Source organism: Marmota monax, unplaced genomic scaffold (assembly GCF_021218885.2).
Source record: "Marmota monax isolate L192 unplaced genomic scaffold, Marmota_monax_Labrador192_F-V1.1 WCK01_AAM20220418_F8-fsc00839, whole genome shotgun sequence".
Lineage (NCBI taxonomy): Eukaryota > Metazoa > Chordata > Mammalia > Rodentia > Sciuridae > Marmota > Marmota monax.
The window spans coordinates 3557-14077 of record NW_026692056.1 but is presented as its reverse complement, the minus strand read 5'-3'; the positions used below and the strand labels follow the sequence as shown (position 1 = coordinate 14077).

Below are 10521 nucleotides of genomic sequence, written 5' to 3'. Positions count from 1 at the left end.
TTCTTCATGGTATGCTGCAAATGTCAGAACCTCTTAGTTTAGTAGTGTAATGCTAAGCACTCCTTGAATGACCTCTAGGTTCCAAAAGAAAGTCTCATGTGTTGCTTATGAAAATTGGAACTTTGATTTATCATGTAAATAAAAATATCCCATTTCAGAGGGAGATTTCCAAAGGTATTATGCTTTTGGGAAAAATGTCTGATATAGTTAAATGGCAGAATAATATCTTAGACTTTTTTAATACAGCAAAATCTGATCATAGTACATTATGAGATCATTCCCAAATTACATGAGCCATTTGTAACCCATTTGGTTTCAATGATTTTCTCTCTTGGTATTTGCTCCTTTTTTTCTTTCTCATGTATTTACTTAGCCCTGTCTACTGCAACCTTGTAAAACATCTTCTCTAAATCTCCTTTCACTAATGTAAACAGCTATTTCGTAATCTTTTAGAGTGGGGGTTGTGACTGAATATTTTCATCTGTTCCTTAGTGTTGGTCGTATACAAATAAATAATGGAATTGAGTTAATTGGGGTCAGAAAGTGTGGTGGGATGGGGTTTGGCTCTTTTCCAAGGAAATCCTACTCTGGCTGACTGGACGCAGCTATAGGAACACAGAAAAAAGATGTTTTTGGACTGAGGGCCTCCATTAATTCTACTTTAAAGCTCTAGCAAGGATCAAAAGGAATTCGTCCTTCGAATTCACCCTTAAAGTGAATCTAGACAAGGTGTTCCCATACTGTCTGCTCATCCCTTTCCTTACTGAATTCCTATCGCAGATTCTGAATACTTAGCATAAATAGTTGTGGTATTTAAAATTCAAAATTGGCCTGAAAGTGGTATTAAGGAACTTATCAACTTAAGAAGTGGGTGCAGTCTTCTGGGTCATCTGTCACATTCATATGTCAGGTTGGAATTAGACCTCATGGGCTTCTGGGTCCCTTCAGGAACATTAATGCCTGAAAGGAGGGTGTGTCCCTCAGTAGTCTTGGAGCTTTGATATAGTGTACAGAGAGAGAACTGGGAATGAGAAGAACTGTGTTTAAGACCCAATGCCTGCTTCTCCATATCTGTGTGATCTTTCTCAAGTAACCAGACTTCTCTGTTTCCTGACCAACACTGAGGACAAAACCAACCACTTCCTTCTCTTTTAGGGTTGCTCTGAGGCTCACAGGCTGGAACTTCAAGGCACTTTGTACAGCTCTTCAGGTAAGAGTGAAGAGCTAACACAAATGTGAAGGGTTATTAGTAACTCAAAGAAATGTCCTGAATAGTTGCTTCAGAAATCATCCACTTATTTATTTAATGTAAATTCATAGGCATTTGGGGCTAGGGGAGCACCAGATGGGGTAATAAGGAAAAATGAGCAAGACTTCTATGCCCAAAGAAGTAAAATCTGTTGATAAAGTAAAGCACACACTAGAAATAGTAATAAAATGATTTCATGGCAAGATGCTTTTAAAGAAGTCCAGAGGTGAGGATTAGCAGAGAAGATGGAAGGTCATCCGTAAAAGGAGAACTGAAATTAAAAAAAAGTACTTTGCTTGTTTGAAATGCTGCACTTAAACACATGGGATAGTCAAATCATAAATGATTATGTTCTGAATTCCAACAAATTTATGAAAGGTAAAGAAGAAATAATTTTTATATTGAGTCTTCTTTCCATTAATATTTTATGTAATTATTCAGTGCTATTACAATGAATGTTGGTGAGGATGTGGGGGAAAAGGCACTCATACATCACTGGTGGGACTGCAAATTGGTGCAACCACTCTGGAAAGAAGTATGGAGATTCCTAAGAAAATTTGGAATGGAACCACCATTTGACCCAGTTATTCCACTCCTAGGTTTATACCCAAAGGACTTAAAATCAGCATACTACAGTGACACATCCACATCCGTTTATAGAGGTTCAATTCACAATAGCTAAACTATGAAACCAACCTAGGTGCCCTTCAACAGACTAATGGATAAAGAAACTGTGGTTTATATTTGAAATGAAATATTACTCAACCTTTTTAAAAGATTTTTTATAGTAGATGGACACAACACCTTTATTTTATTTTTATATGGTGCTGAGGATCGAACCCAGTGCCTCACACATGCTAGGCAAGTGCTCTACCAACTGAGCTATAACCCCAGCCCTATTACTCGGCCTTAAAGAAGAATGAAATTATGGCATTTACTTGTAAGTGGATGAACTGGAGAATATTATGCTAAGTGAAATGAGCCAATCCCAAAGAACCAAAGTCCAAATGTTTTCTCTAATATGCTAACGTTAATTCACAATAAGGGGTGGGGGAAGAATAGAGGTATTTTAGATTAGACAGAGAGGAGTGAAGAGATGGGAGAGGGCATGGGGAATGATAGTAGAATGAATCAGACATTATTACCCTGTGTGCATATATGATTACATGACCTGTGTAACTCTATACCACATGAATGAGGTATAGAGTTATATTCCATGCATTCTACTATCATGTATAAATAATTAGGACAAATAAACCCCCCCAAAGTCAATGCTATTTTAAAATTCAGTAAGCCACTCATATCATGTGTTTTATTAAATATAATTTTTATTTGTTTATTTTATTAGGGCATTATAGCTATACATAGTAGTTGGGTTCATTTGAAAAATCATACATGCATGGAGGTTGATTTACTTCAGTTGAGTCCCTGTTCTCCTCTTTTCACTCCCCTCCTCCTTCCCCCTATTCTCCTGCCTCTACCCTGTTATCTTCCCTTTCTTTCTTTCTATTATCTATCTATCTATCTATCTATCTATCGGTAGTAGGGATTAAACACAGGGGTGCTTACCAATGAGCCACACCTCAGCTCCACGCCCCTTTAATTTTGAGCCAGGGTCTTGCCATGTTGCCTAGGGCCTTGAGAACCAGATGAAGTTGGCTTTGAACTTGAGATCCTCCTGCTTCAGTCTCCCCAGCTGCTGGGATCACAGACATTTGTCACTGTGCCTCGCTATTTAGTTTTGATTGCTTTCTACAGATACATAAAGATGGACTTCTGTGTGGTATATTTATATATGTGCATAATATGATTTTGTTAAATTTGACTTTCCCTCCATTTTCCTGACCCTTCTCCCTCCCTCCCAATCTCCTTCTTATAGTTCACTAATCTTCCCTATGTCTCTACGATATCTGATTCTGCTCTTCCCAATACGGTACCTTTTTTCCTTATGTTGGTCTAGCTTTCACACATGAAAAAAAAAAAAAAAAACCCTTGATTTTCTGTGTTTGGCTTATTTCACTTTGCATGATAGTCTCTATTAAGTATCATTTTACTCTCAATGATAACTAACATACCTCAAAATTCCAGGAAGTCACAATAAATTTAGTTCACAATAGGCTATTTACCACACAAAGGTCCTTCCTGTAGTTGGCCTTTCAGAAAAATCTCAAACTTATATCAGCTTGCTAAAATACATTTCATGTCCTGATAAAAGATAAATAAACAGACTGTCTTCTGAGTTAGAAGTTGAAGTATGCTAAAGTTCTTTACTGATATTGCACAGGTCTTCTTCATTGTGGTACAGGAACTGTGTCTAAGTCTTCATGCTCCCAGTGCTGGCCCATGTCTGTCTGCTAGTTTCTCAACAAGCATTCTGTGAATTGAACTGAATTGTGAAATTGTGAGAGACACTGCTCATTGCCTGCCTACTCTTTTTTTCTTATGAAGAGGAACCTGATTTATTGGGGGGGGTAACAATGTATTCCATTAAAATAGTCAATCTCCTTTCTTTTCAATGAGATATTAATGGAAGTCACCTTGTGGGATTTATTGGGAAACTCCTTAAAAAGGGACAATTCCATTGGCTTTGACTTTCCTTGCTCTTCACTTTCCCCTTTGTTTCCTGCCTGAAGTACAGATGATGTTTGACAAGGGAGAAGCCATATTAGGATCAGGAGGGTTAGTCATAGGACGAAGAGGGCAGAATCAGAACCAGAATCAGTCTGGGCCCTCCCAGTTTTCTTTCAAATAATTGAACCCAACTTTTCCTTCAAACAATTGCCTCTAACTGAAGACTCTGAGGATTCTGTTTAATAAGGCCACGGTGAGATTTCTGTTACGTACAGGTATACAGAGTCACAGATGTAGATCATTGGATCTATCTAGAGCATTTATTCTCAAATGAGGAAGAGTTCGATATTGTCCAATCAATCAAAATGCTTTTTCACTCTCCCTACCACATTCAATATGTCCTGCCAAAAAAAAAAGAATCACTCCTCCTCTCACCTGGGTGAGAACTGCTGTGATAATGAGCCACAGTTGTTGTTGGAAATGCTGCTTTTCTCAAATGTGCTAGGCCACTCAAGAACAAAGGCTGGGAGGCCCATAATAAATTGAGGCCCTGAAACAGCTGGGGGTCTGGGGGTGCTATGAATCTGGTAGTTATTAAGCAGGTGGAAAGAAGCATCTCGGGTTCCAACTGAAGCCTCACCAAAAGATGCTTACTGTTTTGATGTGAGCAGTGAGGGGACTGGTAATGCTGGGCTAGACAGGTGGCACTGATGTGATAACACCATTTTAGCATCAGAAGGCACATTTACAGCCATATGGTCAGATACCCTGTCCAGGGAAAAACTTGACGTCTGCCATATTTTTAAGAGATATCATCCAACCTTGCTTGAACATTCCCAGTGGCTTTTAACTATTGAATTCACGAAGCCATCCGTGGCTCTGTTGAGGAGATTTAATAGCTGGAAAGTCTGTCTTTCTCATGATCATAGTATATCTCATTATAGTACTTTGCTATATTTCTTTAAAGAGATCATAAGCTCAGTTTGCTTTTGACAGTTATGAAATCATGTGAATCATTTGGAACGGTATTATTATCTCCAACTGAGCATTTGTAAAACTTCTCAGAGAAGTTATGTGTACTCATGCAAGATTTCCCAGTTCCTAGGTAGAGATGCTAGATGCTAGGGAGAGGAGATGAATTGGGTCCAATACAATAAACTTGCAATCTGTTGAGGAATTTTGTATTTCTAAGACTTTCATTTGGGAAAGTGTGGTCAATTCTTGCAATATTGTTAGAGAGTAGCCTTTATCTGACTCGTTGACCTAAAGCTCCAAGACGTGAAGTGACTTGCTTCAGATCCCAGAGTGGTGAAGATAGAAACTGATCACAGGGCAACACCTTAACTTCCCACAGATATTATAGGACATCAGGTAGCTAACAGTTCACTGAATTTTCTATTGTAGATCAGCAGAAACATTGAAATTCATTATGGCAGTGGATATTTGTTGTAAGAACTTCTTTTTTGATCTATTCATGGCAAATCAGCCTGTTTTAAAGTTTCTTGAGATGTTGACAGTATGTTTTTGTAGGTCATATTATCTTGTGCTAATCTTCATTCTTGCCCAAGTAAAATCTGTGCTCTTTAGCACTTTGATATTTTTAGCCCTTACTCATAAAATCCATGGGTTTCTGATTCATTTTATAGATTTTGTTCACTATTCTATGTTTGTTCCAATAAAACAGCTGAAGATTATGCTATTTGGGGGGCAGATGTGAATACAATGTGTTTAGGATAGAGATGAAGAGTTTTAAAATCCCATAATGAAGCTTAAAGCTTAAACTTCATTTAAAGTTTAGAATTTCACTCATTATCTATTAATTTGTTATTAACATAAATATAATTTATAGTCAAGATTTTGATTTGCTTTCTAAGTCACTTCTCTACCAAACATATATTTTATTTTATGGGCAGGGATGAAGCTCAGTACTAGAGTGCTTGCATAGCATGCTTGAGGTCCTAGGTTCAATCTCCAGTACTGAAAAAGATATCAATACATACAGATTGACTTTAGATTTTGTTAATCTAAAGGGACATGCTAAATTAATCGAGTAACTCTCACTTATAGTTGACTTTAACAAAGAAAACAGGCAGAAGATTTTTTCAAAATATTTATTTTTTGGTTGTAGCGGGATGCAATACCTTTATTTTATTTATTAAGTTTTATGTGGTGCTGAGGATCAAACCCAGGTCCCCGCATGTGCTAGGCAAACACTCTACCTCTGAGCCACAACCTCAGCCCAAAGGTATTTTTAATATAATTTTGTTTCTTTAGCTACCAGAACCATTGGTTTTATTCCAATGGTACCAGGAATTTATGGAGCTTGCAAATATCATCCAACATATTAACCAAGAACAGGACACCAAAAGGGACAACTCTGAAAACAACACATCTCCAAATATTTGTATGGAAATCAACCAAATTCTTCTCAAAACCAAGGACCTTCTAAAACAATTGCCACCGTCCAATTTTAACACTCTACATTACCTTATCATCCATCTTAAGAGGTAAGAATTTTTATACCCTCTTAGCCATTTTTAATTGAACAGGGCAATAGTATTCAGTACATTTAAATTGTTGTGTTATGATTTTCAAAATGATTTTTAGGATGTTCTTATTATGTGGTTTTTTTTTTTTAATATATCTTGAATATATGTTCATGCAGCAAACATGGTTCCCTCAGATGCTTCCTGTGTGCCAGGCTCTGGCTGGTGAAACTAGGATAGAAACATAGGTTTTCTGCTATTTGTGGGCTTATCCTCTTGGGGTACAGATCTGCATATAACCACAGTTCACCATCATCCTTTTTCTAGTAGCTGTGCGCAGCTTGTAGGCATGCAGAGGAAGTTTTGGGGGTAGGGATAGAGCAGAAGGGGCAAATGCTTTTGAGTTCAACTTTAAGAACTGCATGATGATTTGGTAGAGAATGTGCAGAAGAGCATATGAGGCAGAGAGAAACAGACATGGAGACACAAGAATTCATTTTGCATTTGGAAAATCTGATTTCATTAGGCTACAATATAGCAAGCAGTAGCAGGAACTGTGCTACCCTTCCTAGAGACTTGATAAAAAATCTTATGTACCTGGCAGATGAGTTGACCATGTTGTTTCTATACCCACTAAAGAACGTGGAATCAGGAATTTCCCATATTCAGATTTGCCTGCTAGACCTTTCTGACAGCAATTTAGATCTCCTTTTTTAAATTTATTTTTAATTTTTTTTTTTGTGGCTGGAATTGTGGCTCAGCAGTAGAGCATGTGCAAGGCCCTGGGTTCGAACCGCAGCCCCACATACACATAAATAAATAAAATAAAAATTTAAAAAAATTTATTAGTTCAAATCAGTTATAAATGACAGCAGAATGCTTTTCAATCCATTGTACACAAATGGAGGACAAATTTCCATTTCTCTGTACATGATGTAGAGTCATATCACATGTGCCAGCATACATGAACTTAGGGTAATGATGTTTGTCTCATTCCACCATCTTTCCTACCCCATACCCCTCCTCTTCCTTCCCTATCCTGAGCCCAATCAATGTTCCTCCATCCCCAGAGACCCAATTATGTATCAACATTTATTTATCAGAGAGAATTTTGGCCTTTGATTTTGGGGGATTGGCTTACTTCATGATATTCACCAACTCCATCCATTTACCTGTAAATGCCATTATTTTATTCTCTTGTAATGCTAATAGTCCATTGTGTGTATATACCACAGTTTTTTTTAACTATTCATATCTTGAAGGGCTTCAAATTATTCCATGAAACAGAAAAGGAGGAAACCCTTCCCAAACTCATTCTGTGAAGCCAGTATCACCCTGATACCCAAACCAGCCAGAGACACATCAAGGAAAGAAAATTTCAGATCCATATCTACCCGAGGAACATAGATGCAAAATTTCTCAATAAAATTCTGGCAAATAACATACAAAAAAATATGGAAAAAAAAATGCACCATGATCAAGTTGTGTACTCCAGGGATGCAAGGTTGGTTCGACATACAGAAATCAATAAATTTAAATCATCACATCAATAAACTTAAAGAGAAGAATCCTATGATTACATCAATTAGTGCAGAGAAAGCATTTGACAAAATACAGTACCTTTTCATTCAAAACATTAGAAAAACTAGGGGTAGTAGGAATATACCTCAACATAGTAAAAGCTCTCTATGCAAAACCTAAGGCTAACATCATTCTAAATGAAGAAAAATTGGAAGCATTTCATCTAAAAATTGTTCAACATAATCCTTGCGACTCTAGCCAGAGAAATTAGATGAAAGAAATTCAAGGGAATACAAATAGGAAAAGAAGAACTCAAATTATCATTCTTTGCCAATGACATAATTTTACACTTGGGAGGATCCAAAAAACTCCACCAGAAAACTTCTAGAATAATAAATGAATTTGGCAAAGTAGCAGCATATAAAATTAATACCCATAAATCAAATGCATTTCTATACATCAGTGATGAATCCTCTGAAAGACAAATAGCAAAACTACCCCATTCACTATATATATATATATATATATATATATATATATATATATATATATATATATATATATATATATATATATCACAGCTTTTTTACCCATAGATGAATCTAGTATCATCCTGATAGCTAAACCAGGCAGAGACAGATTTCCTTAGATAGTCATAGAAATAACAAGCTGAGAGTGTTTGAAGTAAAACCAGAACAGTGATAGTGGCAATAGAACAGAGAGATGTTCAGGAGAGAGAATCATCTAGGCTAGAAAACTAGCTGTGGGCAGCTGGGAGTGTGGCTAGTGATAGAACACTTGCCTAGCACATGGGAGACACTGGGTTTGATACTCAGCACTGCATAAAAATAAATAAATTAAATAAAGGTATTGTGTCCATCTCTACATAAAAATTATTTTTTTAAATAAAAGAAAACTCACTGGGCAGTGAGAGAGAAATTGACAGTGATGTTTCTGTTTCCAATATAAGAAATGGGGAATATATCCCACATACAAAGATGGAGCAATTTTTAGGGGTATTTTTCTTCCTTCTGCTACTAAGATTTCAGTAGTTCCTTCTACTTACATGCATTTTATCCTAAAATAGTACTCTGAAACTCAGTTTGGTGTGTGGTAAGTATCATAATGAAACAAAGGATTCTTTCCCTAGACCCACCAAACTTGACCCTTGACAAACGTTTTGTAGTCTTCTATAGCCCGAGTTTTCTCCACCCTTCTCAAGTCATAGTAAACTACCATTAAGGACATCTATTACACAAATCTCATACACTTTATGTGTTCTTCTTTTCAGGGTTGTAGACCATTCTGAAGAAAACCTGATGAACTCAAAAACTTGGGGGTGGTATTTGGACCATGTCTGATGAGGCCCAGGCCTACTAACCACTCCTGGTACCATCTCTTCCTCTCTTGTTGCATATGCCAATCAGGCCCTGTTGGTAGAGTTCCTCATTACCAATTCATAGATGATCTTCGATGGGTCCCTAGAGCCACAAAATGTTTCATCTAGTACTGATGTTGTTGCACCTTGGGTGGATAAAAGCCCTCCTACCAAACCCGTATATCAACAGAACATTCCACAAAGTCACAATATTTTTTCTACAAAGCAAGTGAGTTTTGACCATTACAGAATTGGATTAAATATGTGATGTTTATGTTAACAAGTTAATAGTCTTTGAACTGTTTGTTTTTGAGATGTGTTTTCCTTTTAGTTTAAAGCTTTTCTTGTATCAATAGGATATCCACAATGCAGATATTTAAATTAAAAATTATGAATTGGCTACATCATTTGAGGAATCAGAATGCAAGCAAAATGCATTGGAATAATGGGATGCATGTCTCATTGGTGAGTGGTCATGTAACATATATCTTTGCATATTTCAAACCTTGCCAAGAAGTCATGATTAAAAACCAAAGTGAGGGCTGGGCTTGTAGCTCAGTGGTAAAACGCTTGCCTTGGCAAGTGTAAGGCCATGAGTTGGATCCTCAGTACCATATAAAACAAATAAATAAAGATAAAATATTGTGTCCATCTACAATACTCATCCTTTAAAAAAAAAACAAGGTGTATTAAGTTGAGGTAAGTTCAAACTTCAAGGTTTTATTAGTTAACTTTTCTAGCCACTGAGAAAGTTTAATGAATGTCATTTAAATGAATATCATGCTTTGTTTCTTTCTTGTAAAAAGATATCTTGAAATTCATAAATTATTTTTGTTCTCTTTCTGAGATTTGTTTTCACCTTTACTTCTTTGTCATCAATTAAAGTCAAAACAGAAAAAAGCTGGACTCCTGAAACTCAAAAAAATAGACTCCTAAAGTTTTTTGATGTCCCTTTACTAGCACATTAAGCACACATGTCTTCCATTTTCTTGGCTACAGTCTTTTTGCTCACTGTTTTTTGATCGCTTTATTTCAGTGAATGGTTTCTGGTAAGGGGGTTGAAAACCTTTCATTCGCTACTGCTTTAGTAGAACTAAATCCGAATTTTTCAATATATGTTAAATTTGATATATAAAATTAATGAAATATCAATTAGTGTAGCCTGAGAAAGTCTGAAAACAAACACAGTCCATTACCTCTCTGCAAAGAAAAGCACTGGACTCACTGATTCCATTTATATGATTTGTTCTTATTAGCATTTCTGTGCTATGAACCTTGGCCTCTTTTAAGTCATAGCTAACAGTCTGAGGAAGGTA

General features: G+C 36.5%; 1 long non-coding RNA gene across 1 annotated transcript; it reads left to right on the top strand.

Moving 5' to 3' along the window:
• Positions 1-1153: 1153 nt before the first annotated feature.
• Positions 1154-10171, top strand: LOC131424597 (uncharacterized). Its single transcript, XR_009227895.1, has 3 exons — positions 1154-1210; positions 6095-6327; positions 9119-10171. It is a non-coding gene; the product is annotated as an uncharacterized LOC131424597 (long non-coding RNA).
• Positions 10172-10521: the final 350 nt, after the last annotated feature.